The following is a 17,321-nucleotide window of genomic DNA, read 5'->3' on the forward strand; positions in this document are numbered from 1 at the left end:
GGGAAAAAGGTACAGGGTAGAAGAAGCATAATTAGTAGGAGTGACATAGATGGGAAGAGATAAAAAACGATATAGGAAACAGAGGAGTCAAAGAACTTATATGTACAATCCATGGACACTAACTAAAGTGGGGGAATATTGGAGGGTTGGGGAGCAGGGTGGAGGGGGGGATAAAGGGGGAAAATTAGGAAAACTGTAATAGCATAATCAATAAAAAATACTTAAAAAGTTATTTCATTTTAATTTGTACTTTTTAATTTTAAAATAATGGGATGAAGAAACTTAATATAGCTGTGTTTTTATTTGCTCTGCCAATTTCTTTTGAAAAATACTTTAAAATTTGGACATTTTAAATTAGGTTTAGAGTATATAGAAATTTCTCACTAAAATATATTTGAGTCTTTTCATTTTAAAAGGTTAACTTTTATTAAATTTTATTCTGAAACTAAGTCTTCAAAACTAGAATGCTTTTGAAGAAAGATGCTTCTGACCTCAGTATTTCAGTATATACTGAGATTCCTAATGAGAGCCCATAAAAAATATGAAATTAGCTACTGTGGACTTGGCTGTAGTACTGAATTATCTGCTGCTATTTCTTCAGTCATAGGTAATTTATTAATAATTTTTCATTACTTTCTTTCCTTTATTGGTAAGGATGCCTGTGAAGTTTGAGTTTATTAGAATGGCTGGTTTAAAAAGAAAGAACTCTAGAGGGAAGCTGACTGAGTTTTATAGACTGTTATTAACACATAGTGCCTTTTATAACATGTGACGGATAGGCGACAAGGTCTGTGTGAGGTGACTGATTTCCATTTACACATTTGGGAAGCACATCTTTGTGTAGTGTGTTGTCATTACTAACTGAAGTGCAGTCTTGTCAAATCTAACCAGTTAATATTTTTATTTATTACATAACTCTGCTCTTTCTACTCAGTGTTCATCTTTGAGACTAGTGTTTGAGACCAGAGCAGTTGTGGGGTTATGGGTTTTTTTCAGTGAACAGTTTTGGAAGTCAGAGGTACTACTGACTAAGGTTTGACATTTTATGTTTGAAACTCTGTTTCTCAAAAATTTGGGTGTCCTCTCCCTGGGTAAAGTTGTGTGACTGAGTCAGACAGCTGTTCTGTGTGTTCGCCAGCTCCATTCACGGCCAGGGGACCCCTTCATGAGCCCAGATGGAGAATTTAAAAGACGTTTGAATTTTAGAGCTTATATTAAGTTTGTGGTGGAATAAAAACAAAATGTGGGCCTAAATTACTTTAGAAAAAAATTAAACTATAGTTAACTTTAGCTATAATTGGTGAGTGATCTAGAAGTCATTATCTGTACGTGCATAATAAACAGAGACATTAAAAAAGAGATTAATTCTTCCTCCTCTGAGGTTCAGGTTACCAGCTGGGGGTGGTTTGCTCCCTAGAGGACATTTGGAAATGTGTGGAGGAGGGTTTTGATTGTCATTTCATGAGTGCAGGCCAGAAATACCAACAAACACTCAACGCACACAAGACCATCTGGCTTCATGAAGAACCGCCACGCCACAATGCCGACAGCGACACTGCAGGGAACTGATGGTGACCCCACTCTTCTTTTTTATGATTTTGTTTATTTACCTTTAGAGAGAGGGGGTAGGAGGTGGGGAGAGGGGGAGAGAAATATCATGTGCGAGGGAAACGTAGATTGATTGCCTCTTGCACATCCCCAGCCCCGGGACCTGGCCAGAAACCCAGGAATGTGCCCTGACCATGACCTGAACCTGCGACCATTTGGTTTGTAGGACGACACCCAACCCATGACATATGGCGAGATATGAGGAAACTAGAATGGGTCTTCTGCTCTTTCTTCTCCTTCTTTGGAAGTGCAGCTCCAGGACAACAAAGTGAACTAATAGGGAAACAAAACTTCTGTCTTCCAAAAAGCATAGTTAACACCCACGGTAAGGAATTTGTAATTTAAATTCTCAGTGCTGGTGCCAAGGGGTTTGGTGGTTTCGTGTAAGGTGGTAATGTGCTGGAAACCATTTAAATCTTGTTAAAAAACAAAACGGTGCTATTATCTCAGAAAACAAGATTTCCTGTAATTTCTCATGCTCAATGTTAGGACAATTGTGGAGGTTGAATAGCACTGGACCTGAAAAATAGGATTTAATATTAAAGTGAAGCCTGTTAAGAGCCTAGACATGATTGAGTTTACAAAAATAGTTTTGAAAACTCAACCTGTGAGTTTTCAAAACTATTTTTGTAACCTTTTATAGTGTTTTAGCTGTGTATTTCTCTGTTCTGAATTTCTGGGCTATTGCTGAAAAAAACAAAGTGGATTATAAAAATTTTATTTCACTTGGGACTGAGTTTAGGCTGTTATGTTACAATTAGTTGAACCATAGTTTTATGTTAGAAAACAGACATTATCCTAAATAACCCTCATAACAACTGTGTAGGTTCAGTGGTGTGATCACCAAACCACAGCATCAGGGCACCTAAATGACTGGGCCCTGAGGTCTATCATTTGGAAAGGGGCAGATCTGCTTTCCAGTCTGAAGCTTTTCCTGTGATATTATATAACCTTCCCAATTTTATTTAAATGTGATTGCCTCATAATTTAGATGATCAAAGCATTCAATAAAACCATGAAACTACTACAGTGCAGGCACCTAAACTCAAAAAGAAAATTACCTTTGTGGTCTTCCATACACGTAAGCCTAAGGAAACACTTTTTATTCAAACAGACGGCTTCACCTTACCTATTGAAGGGCTGAGCTGGTGCAATCGCACAAAAGGTCAGATAGGCATATTCTGTGGTGTCAAGACAAGGTGTTTTGAACTGTTGTCCTGAAGGGTAGGGTTGTGACAGTACCATGTCGAAGGCATCTTGTTTCCCTTGGTAACTTGACATCTGGGATTCCTCACCCACCCAGCCTGTTGTGTAATTGCTGTTCCCCACGGATTTCCTCCAAATTCACTGGAGAGAGGAGCAGGGAGACAGCACTTTTATTCGAGCACAGTTCCATTGGACCATCTAGTCCTGGTGAAATAATGAATTCATCCCAGGTTTATGGCTGATTCGCTGCTGCTCTATTTGTTTTCCTGGCTCCTCTGACATGTATCTGCCAAGTGTCCTTTGGGGTAACAATACCTGTTGATTCCTAAATGTCAGCAACAGGAGAAATCATAAAAACCAAAGCCTTTGTTTATTGCAATAGTACCTGAGGCAAGTCCACCTTCAAGCTGAACGTACTCTCCCCCTCTCATTCTTATAAATGGTATTTTTTATATCTGAGATTTAAACAGATCAGAATGCATAATTTATAGTAGAATATAAAAAAGATTTGTGTATATTCAAGTTTCTGAAGGTGGGGAAGTGAATAAGGAAAATATTTAATTAAATGCATATAGTTAAGAGGTTAAGTTTATTTCCATTTAAAGGACCACATGAATTTCTATTGAACAAAGCAATTGCTCATATGGGGTAAGTTTCTCAATCTCTCATTATAATAGGAGAGAAATAAAATGTTGTAAACCCAAGAAAGATGAGGCAAATAGAAATCTCAGGAGACATACTATATATTTCAACAATGTTTGGAAAACAGAAAGCCAGAGAAAGAATGCTACTTGACCTAGAGCAGGGCAAGCGATAGGCTAAGAGGCACAGTGGTGAATGCCAAAGTGAAGACAGTCTATTTTCCTCTGCAGGACCTTGTGCAGCCAAAGGACTTGGAGGCAATAGGTTACCTCTCTCAGGATAAGCAACCACCTCCCCACCTTTTCCCAGCAAGAGATCTGGGCTTGGAAAAACAGATCCTACACATGGACTAAGGAAGGTCAGGAGTGACTAATATATGGGCACACATAAAAGTAAACGATTTCCTCCTCTTCATTTCTCTGAAATACATATGATGGTTAAATTACTTTCCCAAACCTTTTTCATTATCGCCCCCTGGGAGCCTTGTTAGACTTTTCCCCCCGATGACTCACTTCCCCCCACCAATTAATTACTACTGAGTACATTTTCATGTTATTTAGATCTATAAATTATAATTTATAAAATTAATAGCAAATTAGCAACATAGGACATACACAGTAAGAAGAGCAAATGACAATATTTTTTTTAATTTTATTGATTATGCCATTACAATTGTTCTATTCCCCTCCTTCATTCCCCTCCACCCTGCACACCCCTCCCTCACTACTCCCCCCTTTAGTTTATGACCATGTGTCTCAAGTTCTTTAGATTCTATATTTCCTCTACTATTCTTGCCCTCCCCCTATCTATTTTCTACCTACTGTCTATGCTACTTATTTTCTGTATCTTCTCCCCCCTTCTCCTTCTCCCACTTCCCTGTTGCTAACCCTCCATGTGATCTTCATTTCTATGGTTCCACTCCTGATCTAGCTGTCCTCTTAGTTTGCTTTTGTTTTAGGTGTGGTTGTTAATAACTGTGAGTTTGCTGTCCTTTCACTGTTCATCTTTTTTATCTTCTTTTTCTTAGGTAAGTCCCTTTAACATTTCATATAATAAGGGCTTGGTGATGATGAACTCCTTGAATTTGATCTTATCTGAGAAGCATTTTATCTGCCCTTCCATTCTAAATGAAAGCTTTGCTGGATAGAGCAATCTTCGTTGTAGGTCTTTGGTTTTCATGACTTGGAATACCTCTTTCCAGCCCCTTCTTGCCTGTAAGGTCTCTTTTGAGAAATCCGCTGACAGTCTGATGGGAACTCCTTTGTAGGTGACTGTCCCCTTATCTCTTGCTGCTTCTAGGATTCTCTCCTTCATTTTAATCTTGGGTAATATAATTATGATGTGCCTTGGTGTGTTCCTTCTTGGGTCCAACTTCTTTGGGACTCTCTGAGCTTTCTAGACTTTCTGGAAGTGTATTTTCTTTGCCAGATTGGGGAAGTTCTCCTTAATTATTTGTTCAAATAAATTTTCCACTTGTGGCTGTTCCTCTTCCCCTTCTGGTATCCCTATAATTTGGTTGTTGGAACATTTAAAGATGTCCTGGAGGTTCCTAAGCTTCTCCTCATTTTTCTGAATTCTTATTTCTTCATCCTTTTCCGTTTGGTCATTTTTTTCTTCCTTCTGGTCCACTCCCTTGATTTGAGTCCCAGTTTCCTTTCCATTACTATTGGTTTCCTGTGCATTTCCCTTCATTTCAATTAGTTTAGCCTTTATATGTTCCTCTAATTTGTGACTAAAATCAACCAGTTCTGTGAGCATCCTGATCACCAGTGTTTTGAACTGTGCATCTGAGAGTTTGGCTATTTCTTCATCGCTTAGAGTTATTGGCTCTGAGTTTTTGAGCTGTTCTTCTTGAGCCATAATGTTTTGCTTTGTTCATGCCTGTTAGTTATAAGGAGCAGAGCCTTAGGTGTTCACCAGGGTGGGGCTACCCAGGTTGCTGGTTTGTGACACTGTATGTGGGGGCGAGGTCAGAGAGGGACAATAGCGGTCCCCTCTGCTGCTTCCTGCCGCTGGGGTCTGCATGGTCCATCTCAGTCTCACTGCTTGCTCCTTCTCCAGTTATCTGCACACAAATGTGTGACCACAGCCAGCCCTCAGTGGGTTTGCCCGCTACTCCACACCTGGGATCCACCCACTGCCTGCCCGCCTGGGTCACGCTCCAGCCGATCCAGTGGGTCTTTCCTGCCCGACCCCGCTCTGCTGCTGGCTCTGCCCCTCTTACTGGTTTGGCTGAAGGGTTCGTTATTGTCAGACTTCCATATAGTTCAATTTTCTGTGGTTTGGCTATTTTTTTGTTGCTAAAACTTTGTTGTTTTTAAACTTGGTTGTGAGAGAAGGCAGAGTGTTTCCACCTATGCCTCCCTCTTGGCGGAAGTCAAATGACATTATTAATTGTTGCAAAAGTAACATAATTTAAACGTTAGCTTTCTTAAAAATTATGTTTAATAAACATAATTTTTAATTTTTGATTGATAATAAAAATAAACAGATGTTCATTTCAATATAGTTGACTTTTTTTCAGCACTTGACATGATGGGTTGAATCATATATATAGAATTGAATAATAAAATATAAACTACTTTCATTTAATTTTCAAAGCCAAAGTCACAGACAAAAACACTGATGATTAAAAAGATAGCATCTATGAGGCAGCCAACAGCAGCCACTGCATGTGAGTAGACCACCTCCCACCTCAAAACAGAACCATCAAAAGAAAGAAGCCATCTACTCCCTGCAGTTATTTAGCCCTGATCTTGCATACATTATGTCTATCTTCCATGAACTTGATGTCAATGTCGCTCATGAGATTTGCAAGAAAACCCAACAAAAGCAATTAAATTCCTAGGAAAATAGTCTTGTTGGGTAGGGTTCAGCTTTGTAGGGCCACAGACAACCATAATACTTCAGAATTTTCATCACCCCAGAACAGCCTCCTTGTATCCTTGCGGGGATGATGTTACCCCTGTTGTGAATGCATAGTTAAAAGAAAATGTAACAATATATTACGGGGTTTACATGAAGACCATAGCACAAAGACCTGGGATCAGGATAAATGGATGTACACAGGTACTAGTACTATGAAATATGGAGAGCAAGACAAAACAAAACACCCAGCTCTAAAGTGAAGGTAACTGGTACTAAAGAGAAGACCGAAGTGGGAAGAGGTGAAGTAATGGCTTTGGTTTGTCAGTTAAGACTTTCATTTTATTTAATTATGTAAATAAATTAATAAAACATTTTAGCAAAATATTAAAATTAAACTATCAAGAATGTTTATCATATCCTTGCCCTTTAAAAAAAATCTAGTTTATTTAAAGCCTTTTTTTCTAATTACACTCAAAACATTAGTAAGTCTACTAAAGCAAAACAGACATCACAAATGATTTGGGTGACCATGGAAATACAGGAAGACAACAGAAAACAAAGTAAAACAAGCTCCACTAGAGAGCAGCAAGCCTCTCATTCCCCTCTGACCATTTATTTTTTTTATGCATTAACTGGGATACTCACTAAAGTCCCAGAACCTTAGAGTCTCCTTTATTAATACTTTACCTGCATAAAAACAAAGACTGTACAAATGGTAACAGGTACATGAAAAGGTGCTCGATGTAAATAATCATAAGGAAAATGCAAATTGAAACCACAGTGAGATATCATCTCACACCTGTTAGAATGGCCATCATAAAGAGAGAGAGAGAGAACAAGTGTTGACAAGGATATGGAAAAAAAGGGAGCCCTCGAGAAGTGTCAGTGGAAATTTGAATTGGTGCAGTGACTGTGAAAAACATTGTGGAGAGTCCTCAAAAATTAAGAATAGATCTACCATGTGATCCAACAATCTGTCTTCTTGGTATATATCCAAAGGAAATTAAAGTAGAACATTGTAGAGATATCTGCACCCCCCTGTTCATTGCAGCATTATTCACAGTAGCCAAGACATGGAAGCAACCTGTGTCCCTCATCAGATGAATGGGCAAAGATGTGGTATACATATGATGGAATAATAGTCAGCCATGAAAAAGAATGGAAACCTGCCATTTGTAGCAACATGGATGAACCTGAAGGCATTATGCAAGTGAAATAAGCCTGGCAGAGAAAGACAAATACTGTACTATGGTATCACTTACATATGGAATCTAAAAGTAAAAAATAATGAGTCTCACTCTTAGACATAGAGCCAAGGAATAAAGAAAATACAAAGAGGTTGGTAAAAGGGTACAAACTTTCAGCTCTTAGATGAATGAGGCCCCAGGATCTAACATGAAATATGGTAACTACAGCTGATAACATTGTTATATAATTGAAATTTCCTAAAAGAGTAGAACTTACGTGTTCTCACCAAAAAGAGAAAGACATGTATAAGGTGATGGATATGTTCATCGATGAGTTGTTTGAAATTTTTCATGATGCATGCATGTAAAAATAATAATAATGTTACCTATTGTACCTTAATAAAGCTTGCAATGTCTTTTTAAGCTTGAAGACATAATTCTACAGCTCTGTCTCCCTTTATTCTACTTACTGAATTCTTTAATCAAATAAAATTTCAAATGTTTGTTCTCCAACCTTCCCTGATCTCCAAACCTAAATTCCATATTCTTTACAGTTTCTCATAACATCCTATTATTTTTATGGTACTTATCATATTTTATTAAAATACTTTAAAAGTTATTACTTAAAGTAATATGTACCTTAAGTTATTATATACTTTTTGTGTGTGTTCATTTGTTTTATATCACTTTTACCTAATACACTATAAGTACGCTCATTAGAGTAAGGATAACATCTGTTTAACTCATAATTATTTTAAGGGTTTAATCAATTCCTTCATCTATAGTAGGCGCTCTATGAATATTCAAACATGAACCCAGAAAATAGACTTTTAAAATATTTCCAAACTAAGGGTTGGTTGGGAAATAGTTTGAGTTCATTACAAACTCTCTTAAGATAAAATTTGTATAAATGCATAAGAAAAAGTGGCTTTTTATCAAGTCTTAAAAAAGATAAACACAGCTAAATGATCAGCCCCACTTTGGCAAGTGTTTGAAAAACATGTCAAGAAATCAAGAAACTCTTTGTTCGTGTCAACAGAAGTTGTGTTTTTCGTCACTGTAAGACTGTCTCATCATTTATGGAAAATACAACTATTCATCTGAGTTTGGTTATTTTAAATTACGACCTCCCTGAACACTCTTCCGCCTGTTCCAGCTCCTTCATTTTTCTCTCTCCTTCGGCTGCAGACCTGGTGCTGTGCAGGATGGAGAGCGGGAACTGCCGTCTTCCACGGCTGGGTTCTGTATGCTGTACTGCTAATGTGCTCCTTGGGCTTCCCAGCACTTCACTGAAACAACTTCTCCCTTGGAGAACTTGGAAAAACTCGATATTTATTTGTGGGAGCCAAGTCTCACTGCGTTTTCAACTCAAACCCTTGTTAAAACTTGGACTTGTTTACATGCCTCAGCACAGCACTTGTCCCTGCGCTCACAGCCACCGGCCTCCCGGTGACCCAGGTGACGTCTGACATTTCTTGCTTTGTTCCAGGCTTCAGGTGCTGCACTTTGCCTAGAGCACCAAATCACTACTGATGTTAACTCTGCGGAAGTTTTCCACAGCCTCAGAATTCAGAATAAAAGTTTTCCCTTCAAGTGCTTGGTTAGAACGGTCTCAAGGACCTCACATCTGCCTACATTGCTTTAGTGCCTCATGTATGAGCTATTCACAACCCAGGAAATAAACAGTGCCTAATGTAGCCCCCTCAAAGCTCTCTCAACAGCGGTACCTGAACTTGGGATGACCTTTCTCAACCTCTTGCCTTCCATTGTATAGATTGATCTTAGATGACCCACCTCCAGGAAGCTGTCCTGATTTGGAAGCACAATTTCTACCTTCTACTTTCCACACTATCCTAGAGAGAAAAATAAATCATTTTTAGTAAATATGTAACTATTTCATTTATTTTTACAATTGCTGGTGGTTGTATGTAGCTCAGAGAAAGCAGGTGATGTGCACCATCCACTTAACTGTGGACAGGGCTCTGGGCTGACGTCAGCTGGGATACGTGGTTCTGATGAATCTGATAGGGTTCGTTCTGATTGAACAGCACCCTATCATACCATTGTGAAGGTGTTGAATATCCCGTTTGAAACCGCAATTATTTGGAAATCGCAAAATTTATCTTAGGTAAGGATCATTTGTTTGTAAGTAACAAAAAAGTACATTAAAAGCATCATAAGCAAAAAAAGATAATTTATCCAATGGAATGGTATACATTATGGAAATCCAGAAAAGTGCAGCCGGGCCTCATGAGGGACAACATTTACACCCTCTGGGGCCACATGATCTCACCTCTATGCATTCCTTGAGGTTTCCACTTCATTCTTCCTTCTGCAGAAAGGCCTTCTCTGCTTCTCCTTGCATGTAACATAAGTAAGCTTCCCATTATGTTGAATTGGAGTCTCGGTTCCAATCCCCAGCTTTGGCACATGAATTCCAAATGGCTCACACCCGATCTGGGCCCATAGTTATGTTCAAAAGGCAGAATTGTGAGATATGCAGCCAACTCAACAGGTCCCATAAGATTAGATTTTCTAAGACAAGACTGGACAGATTATTTTCCAAGAAAGCCTAGGAGTGAAAAAATTGGTAACTACATTTATCTATTAGAGTGTGATAGAGTTATCTGTTCATAGAGTTATGAATAGACTTATCTGTTGGAGTTAGATTGAAGTTATCCATTGGAGGTAGATAAAACAGCTGATGAAAGAAAAGAGGCTGAGGATAGACTTCCAGAGTGACCTGCATTTTTTATAAGATATAATGTTTAATAAATATTAAATAAGTGCTCCTTAAAAAGCTGTATAATTCGCATACTTAACTTGTTTTTTCTGTCCTCTGCTCAATAGCTTGTAAATTCTACAAAGGCAAGATTTTTTTTCTTTTATTCACTGTTCAAGCACCTTGCAGTAAACTTTTTTGCTGGATGAGTGAATAAAAGGCCCTGGGTAATGATAATGGTGATAATTACAGTGAATATGACCTAAAGACAAGAGAATGGGTGACCTCGGGCATGAGAGGTCATGATTTCTAAGGTAGACTTCTTATCATTTCCAGGACTTGTCACATTCATGTTTTTTCTTTACAACCATTGTTATCTTTTAACAAAACTTCTTGAAAGAACAAACCAAACTTTAAGTTTCAACATAGTTCAGTGCTCAGTGAATAATTCTGAATTGATGAGAATGGGTAAATATATACTATTGTTCCTTTGGCACTTTGAAAAATATTTTGCATGCCACAAAATGCTACCCAAATACTAGACTGTCATCATAGTGAGCTTTAGGAAAATGCCATACATTAAATATTTGTGTCCCCAATAAATTTATGTTACCTAGTCCCCCATATGATAGTATTTAGAGGTGATTAACTTGTGAGAGGAGAGCCCTCATGAATGGGATTTATGACTTTTTATAACTTATATCTCAGAGACCACTTTGTCCTTTCCACTATGTTAAGTTAAAGAGAGAAGGCAGCTGTCTATGAACCAGGACAAGGACTCTCACCAGGCACCAAATTTTCTAGCACCTTGATCTTGGAATTCCTAGCCTCCTGAACTGTGAGGACTGAATTTCTAATGTTGATAAGCCACCCAATTTATAGTACTTTTGTTTCAGAAGCCAAAGTGGAATGAGGTAGAAAATTACCTTGGTCACAGTGGTCAACATGCATGGGACAACTGGAGGCCAAGAAGTACAGTAGGAAGTTGACTCAAGAGTTGAGGTAAGACCTGTTTGACCTCAGTCATCTTTTTTGTTGTTGACTTTTATCAGAAGGGCCTGAATTAAAATCTAATCCAGTTTCCTCTATAATCCTAGAAGGGGCAAAAACATGCAGAGGTGTGACTTGTTTCATCTCAAACTAGATTTCTATGACACAGCTGTTTATGTTCAATCAGTTTTAGATTAGGAGCGTAAGGAAGGCGCATTTTTCCTTCCAAAGAATCACCAAAGGGTTTATGTAATTTAATATCATCATTATGCATTACTTAACAGTTCAGCAAATGCCTAAATAAAAGCAATTCTTGAAGCACTTTGCTGCAGGTGACATTGTTGCCTCTTATGCCAAGTGAGTGAAAACCTATGTGGTAGAATTTTTAGCTAAGAGCATGTATATAAACGCATAATGTAAGATTCAGCAATTTTCTTACAAATTCATCATTGTAGACAACTCAATTCAGTCAGCATTTATTTAACTTCTATGTTAATTAATTATAAAGATGAATATTATTTAGGTCCTGTCATTAGGAACTTTGAATATATTAAATAGAGTAAGAGATAGTAGGTAATAACATAACACACTGATAATCATAATACCCAGCAATTTCAGGTGAGTACCATGTAAGAGGTAAAAGCTATATAAGTTTAAAGGATGAAGGAATCATACAGTATCTGATCTTAAGAGTGAAAGTATTTGTAAGATACAGGAAGATTTAAGAAGAAAATTCATTTCCTAGAAGAGCAGATACACAATACACTGACATTTCAGAATTTAAAATTAGGGGAAAAATACATTAGCAGGAGAAACTGTAGCCCATTTGGAGGAAAAGCAAATTATCAAATTTGGCTGGATGATGAATTATGTAAAAGGGAGGGGAGAAAATAAATGTTAAAAGGTTACATAGGATCCAACTGCTCAGAGTTTCACATACCAGGTATTTGAATTCTGACCCCAGTTGGGTGGTCTGTTGGAGAGAGCACTGTTGAGATTTTGAGCAGAGCTGTGTCACTGAGAGGTGAGCTCTAGAAGACGTGATCTGGCTTAATAGTTCAGGAGGAATGGTAGGGTCAGTGAAGTCACTGATGTTGTCTTCACCTTGTGAGTTCCTTGGGGGCTGGACATGGAGCTGGAGCCACAGAGGAGATAAAGAGGTGGGAAAGATGGGAAGTACACAGACAAGAGACCCTTCAGAGATAAGAGCTACAAGCCTTTGCATCTAGAATGGAGGAAGTGTGGGAGAGAGGTCACCACCCCTGTGATATGCTGTTCTATCTGGATACTATTAGCAAACGTTAGAATGTGGAAGTTGGTGGACAAGGAAGCAATCAACACAAATGTGATAAATAAATCCACGGAGGTAGATAAAATATCTGATGAGAGAAAAGAGGCTGAGGATAGTCTTCCAGATGGGAGTGGGAAGAGAATCATAGTGGTGGAAAGAGAAATTTCCTCAGAGGTGTCTGTGTCCAAGAAGCCAAGAGTGGATTGAGGCAAAGACACTGCATTTGGCAGTTCAGAGGTTACTGGTTGTCATTGAGAGAATAGTTCCTGTAGCCTGGTTGTATTTATAGTCCAGACAGCAAAGAGTGAAGTTAATGAGGAACTGATGGTAATACATCAAATGCAGCCAATTTAGATTATTCCAATAATTTTAGTAGTTAAAAAAAGAGAGAGAAAGAGAGAAGGAGCATGGTAGCCTGAGGACCAATGCAAACTTCTGCTTCCTCCATTTGAAGAGTTTTGATCTATGAATCACCATGAAATAATTTGATTTGCCATCTCACTTTATCTGCACACACACTTACTGACCATGTACACACGAAAGACCTTGTGAAATAGATGGGGTCGTTAGCCTCGGCTCTAATGAGAAATTATAGTATTTTTGCTGTAATGATCAGATGGCATGTGAATACTTAGCATATGAAAAGGCCTCCAGGTAATCAGCAGCTTCCACTGTTCATTATCTCATGTTTGGGGTTATTTTCTTGTCAGAAAATGCCATTTCACTGCAAATCTATCATCATTAGCAGAGGAATAAAGATTTTGAACAAAATACCATTCTCCTTCTGGAAAAATTGTAATTGTTCCATCTTAACTTTCCATGTCCTGGCTCTGATTTCCTCCTATACCCTCTGTTCCTTTACAACTAAAGGCTTTTTATACTGGTCACTCTACATGTAAGCTCACTAGCAACTTCCTACATTATGAAAACAGAGAACACTTTGTGTGAAAATTGCATTCCATGTCCTCAACCAATACTTCAGGAGGCCTGCAATTGCTGAAACAGCTCAGCTGGCGAACTTTATAGGATTCTCTGTTTCTCAGCAACACCCATCCAAATATTGCTTAGAGAACTCTCATATTCTTGCACAATTGCACACAAGCATTTGATTTCTAGTTCTGGAATGATCACCTATCCATCAGTCCCCAGGAACACTACTTCTACCTCTTGGAACTGGACACTGTGGTTATATGGATCAGATCAGAAACCTCAATTTTCCTTGTAAAGGGCCAGGTAGTAAATATTTTTAGCTTTGCAGGACATCCTGTCTCTGTTGCCAACTTCTCAACTCTACCGTGGTAGTACGAAAGCAACCATAGACAACGACATTGTGTAACTTTATTTACAAAATGAGTGGCTGGCTACAGTTTGCCAGACCCTCCTGTAGAAAAGGACTCTGAGTGGATATATTATTGAATCATCCATAAGGACCCACGATGGGGAACCAAAACATACATTATTGAAGAGATGCTAGATTCTCAGTTGACACCAGGTCAATTCCAGTATTTGGACCACAGACATTTGCTCTCCATCTGAGGAGTTCCTCCACACTACCTGCAACTCTCTCCACTGGTGTTCTCCCTGTGTGACAGCACCCAACCTGCTCACTTCTCTGTCCTCATAGCCCAGGTTGCTTAACAATCCCATTCAGGCTCATCTTACTGGCCTCTAACTTTCATCTCTTTGACTTATGACTTCTAGAATTTGCCTTTAGCTCCAAACACCATGACCTATGAAAAATGTGTTGAGTTTTAGGGCTTCAAAAAACTAACAACAACAGAAAAAGAAATGTATATATTTAAGTGATATAGTTTCTTTCTAGTCACCATTTTCTCTCCTATTTATCATCTCACATACTCAAGGTGAGTCTGCTACACCAGCCCCAAAGTATCTTCAACACACCACTCTGCTTTCCTCATTAGCCTGAAATTTCCATCTTTAAAGTCGCAGTACAGTGTAGGAGAAAGAAAGCATACTATAAAATACCTATATTCTGGTTGTGATGTGCTCCAGTTTGGGGCACGTAACTACCATGCATGTTAAAGCATGTTGCAGGAGCAGTGCTTCCTACTCGTCCTTCAGAGAAGACCTGCTGAGATAATCATTCCCTACCAGATGGGGGAAACTTAAGTTTTCTGAGGAATATCTTATTCACTGTTTCCCATATTGAGAATATAATGAATATTTAAAATTTTTTTTAATATTTTGAAAAAATATGAAAAACATTTATTTTACAAATGAGGAAATGGTTTCAATGAAGTAAAGCTACTTATTGAATATCACACAACTGAATATTGCTGATCAAAAGTGAAATATATGTTCCCATGTTCTCAATTCTTATCATTTTCTTTCTTTAAAAGGGATTTTATTTATTTACTTTTAGAGGGAGAGCAAAGGAGGGAGGAAGAGAGGAAGAAAAACGTCATGTGTGCTAGAGATACATCAATTGGTTGCCTCTCACACACCCTACCGGGGGATCTGGCCTTCAACCCAGGCATGTGCTCTGACTGGGAATCAAACCTATGACCTTTTAGTTGGTAGGCCAGCAATCAGTCCACTGAGCCACACCAGCCAGGGTTCATTTTACTTATTTCTGTTGCGCTACTTTGTTCCACTTTAACTTAGTGTAATGTCCATATTAGTCAACCACAAACTATACTGTGAACCTTTTATAAAAGCAGAATCATCATTAGATGTTTAAAAAAAAAACACTTGACCATTGTTATTTAAATCTTTTCTAATTAAATGTCCTATTGCATTTTGCTTCTATGTGAAAAAAAAATTTCTATAATAAACTTGTATCCAGCAATCTTACTAAATTTATTTATTAATTCTAATCTATGTCTGTAGATTCTTTGGGATTTTCTACATACACAATTGTCTACGAGTAATACCATTTTATTTACTTTTTTTTCAATATTAGCTTTTTGTGTCTTTCTTTCCTTATTGCACTGGATAGGAACTCCAGTACAGTACTGAATAAAAATGGGGATAGCAGGCATTTTTCTCTCTCTTCTGATCTTAGGAGGTAAAGGTTCAGTATTTTTCCATTAACTATGATATTAGTCTCCAGTTTTTTGTAGAACCTCTTTGTCAGATTAAGAAAGTTATCTTCTATTCTAATTTGATGAAAGTTGTTTTCAGGAATAAGTGTTGAGTTTTAATAAGTGCTTTTCTGCATCTATTAATTGATAAATTTGATGGACTTTGTTTTATTTATTTTATTCCGCCTTACACCATATATAAAACACAGTGTAACGGCAAAGGACTAAAAAATACCGTGTGAAATATAAAACTATATTTCTTAAACAAAATAGTTTCATAAACAAAAGAAAAATAACTCAAAGCAAAAACTATCAGGGGAAAATAAACATATTAGATTATATAAAATTAAGATTTTCCTCTTCAATCAAAGACACCATAGATAAAATTAACACACAGGTGAGAGGAGAAATCTGCAAAATCCAAAATTTACAAGGCATCAGCATCTAGAACTTGTGGGACACACCTGAAAAGCAGGCAGCCAAAGTAAGAAAAGAAATATACTAGAAAAATAACCAGAAAATATGAATTCTTAATTTACAGATAGAAAATTGGAATGTCACAAGTGACCACAGACAAGCTATTTAAACAGCCGGGAGATGCCACACGGCATAAATTCCGTGTAAGAGCAGGAGGCTGGTGGTGATAGCAACTGCTGGTAAGAACTCACCACTGAGGAGCCCTCACAGGTGCCGGTGAGGAGGTTAAGGGGTATAGTTTTCTAAAGAGCAACCCGGAAGTCTGTAGACATTTTCTCCCAGGTTCACAAGGGAAGAGCACATATGCTTCCGTCCACAGGCAGCTGCAGGCAACGGAAGTGCAGGCTAAGAGAGTGGTGAGTGGGACGCTGGGGGTCTGTGCTCCGGTGGATTCACGTTCAGTGAGGCTCAGAAGCTTACTGCTCCATCAAGAGAGTAAGCAATCAAATACAACCTTTAGCAAAATGCCATTTCTGTAAATGACAAAAATAATACATGGAAAATGAGACTTTATACTTTGAAGGATACACATATATCTAAATAATGATATTTAGATATCATTAGATATTAGGTGTAAGGACAAACACCAAATACCTTAGTATATGCAACCAATCTGGGAAAGAAATGAAATAAGATCTTGGGGGCAAATAGTAAATATAAAATAAAAAAGAACATTTTGCACAGGCCAGGGATGATATGGTTCTATAAACTGTGGAATGTGTTCAATTCTATACATTAAAATCTTTTTAAAAAATGTGTGATGGTATTTACAAATTATATATATACATTTATGTGCATGCTTACACAGAGACAGATACACATTATAAGAACAGAAATATTTATTCCAAATATTAATAGTGGTTTTGTCTGGTCATTAAAAATGTTTTTGATTTCTCTCCTTATACTTTTTCATGTTTTCTAAATCTCCCTCAACAAATATTCTATAATTAGAAAATAGGATCTACATGTTTTAATTAAATAAACATTCCTACTGGGGAAGGAGAAGGCAATTTTAAGCATCTTATTCTAAAGAAGTCCCCCTGGTGGAGTCAGAGATTTCTTTTCTCTGCAGTAGCAGCACCGACTACGAGAGCCCTGAAGTGGGGCAGTCGCTGGAAAGTCCAGTCCCTGGGAATGCCTCACTCTTAGGAGTCTTGCAGTAACCACCAATCGAAGCAATCATTTACAAAGTCCAGGGTCTCCACACAATGTTTGTACAACACACTCTAGGTGTGTCAGGTCCCCGTGATGTCACGGCGTTACTGTGTGCCAGTAAGCCACAAGGT

At 38.0% G+C, this 17,321-nt stretch overlaps 1 long non-coding RNA gene across 1 annotated transcript; it reads left to right on the top strand.

The window, feature by feature from the left end:
* The first annotated feature begins 1,511 nt into the window (after positions 1–1,511).
* LOC128626160 (uncharacterized) lies at positions 1,512–3,855 on the top strand. The gene is made up of 3 exons (XR_008390087.1): positions 1,512–1,571; positions 1,775–1,933; positions 3,687–3,855. It is a non-coding gene; the product is annotated as an uncharacterized LOC128626160 (long non-coding RNA).
* The last annotated feature ends 13,466 nt before the right edge of the window (positions 3,856–17,321 follow it).

This window comes from Artibeus jamaicensis, unplaced genomic scaffold, assembly GCF_021234435.1.
Source record: "Artibeus jamaicensis isolate MK-2021 breed Jamaican fruit bat unplaced genomic scaffold, CSHL_Jam_final scaffold_369, whole genome shotgun sequence".
In the NCBI taxonomy this organism is placed as follows: Eukaryota; Metazoa; Chordata; class Mammalia; order Chiroptera; family Phyllostomidae; genus Artibeus; species Artibeus jamaicensis.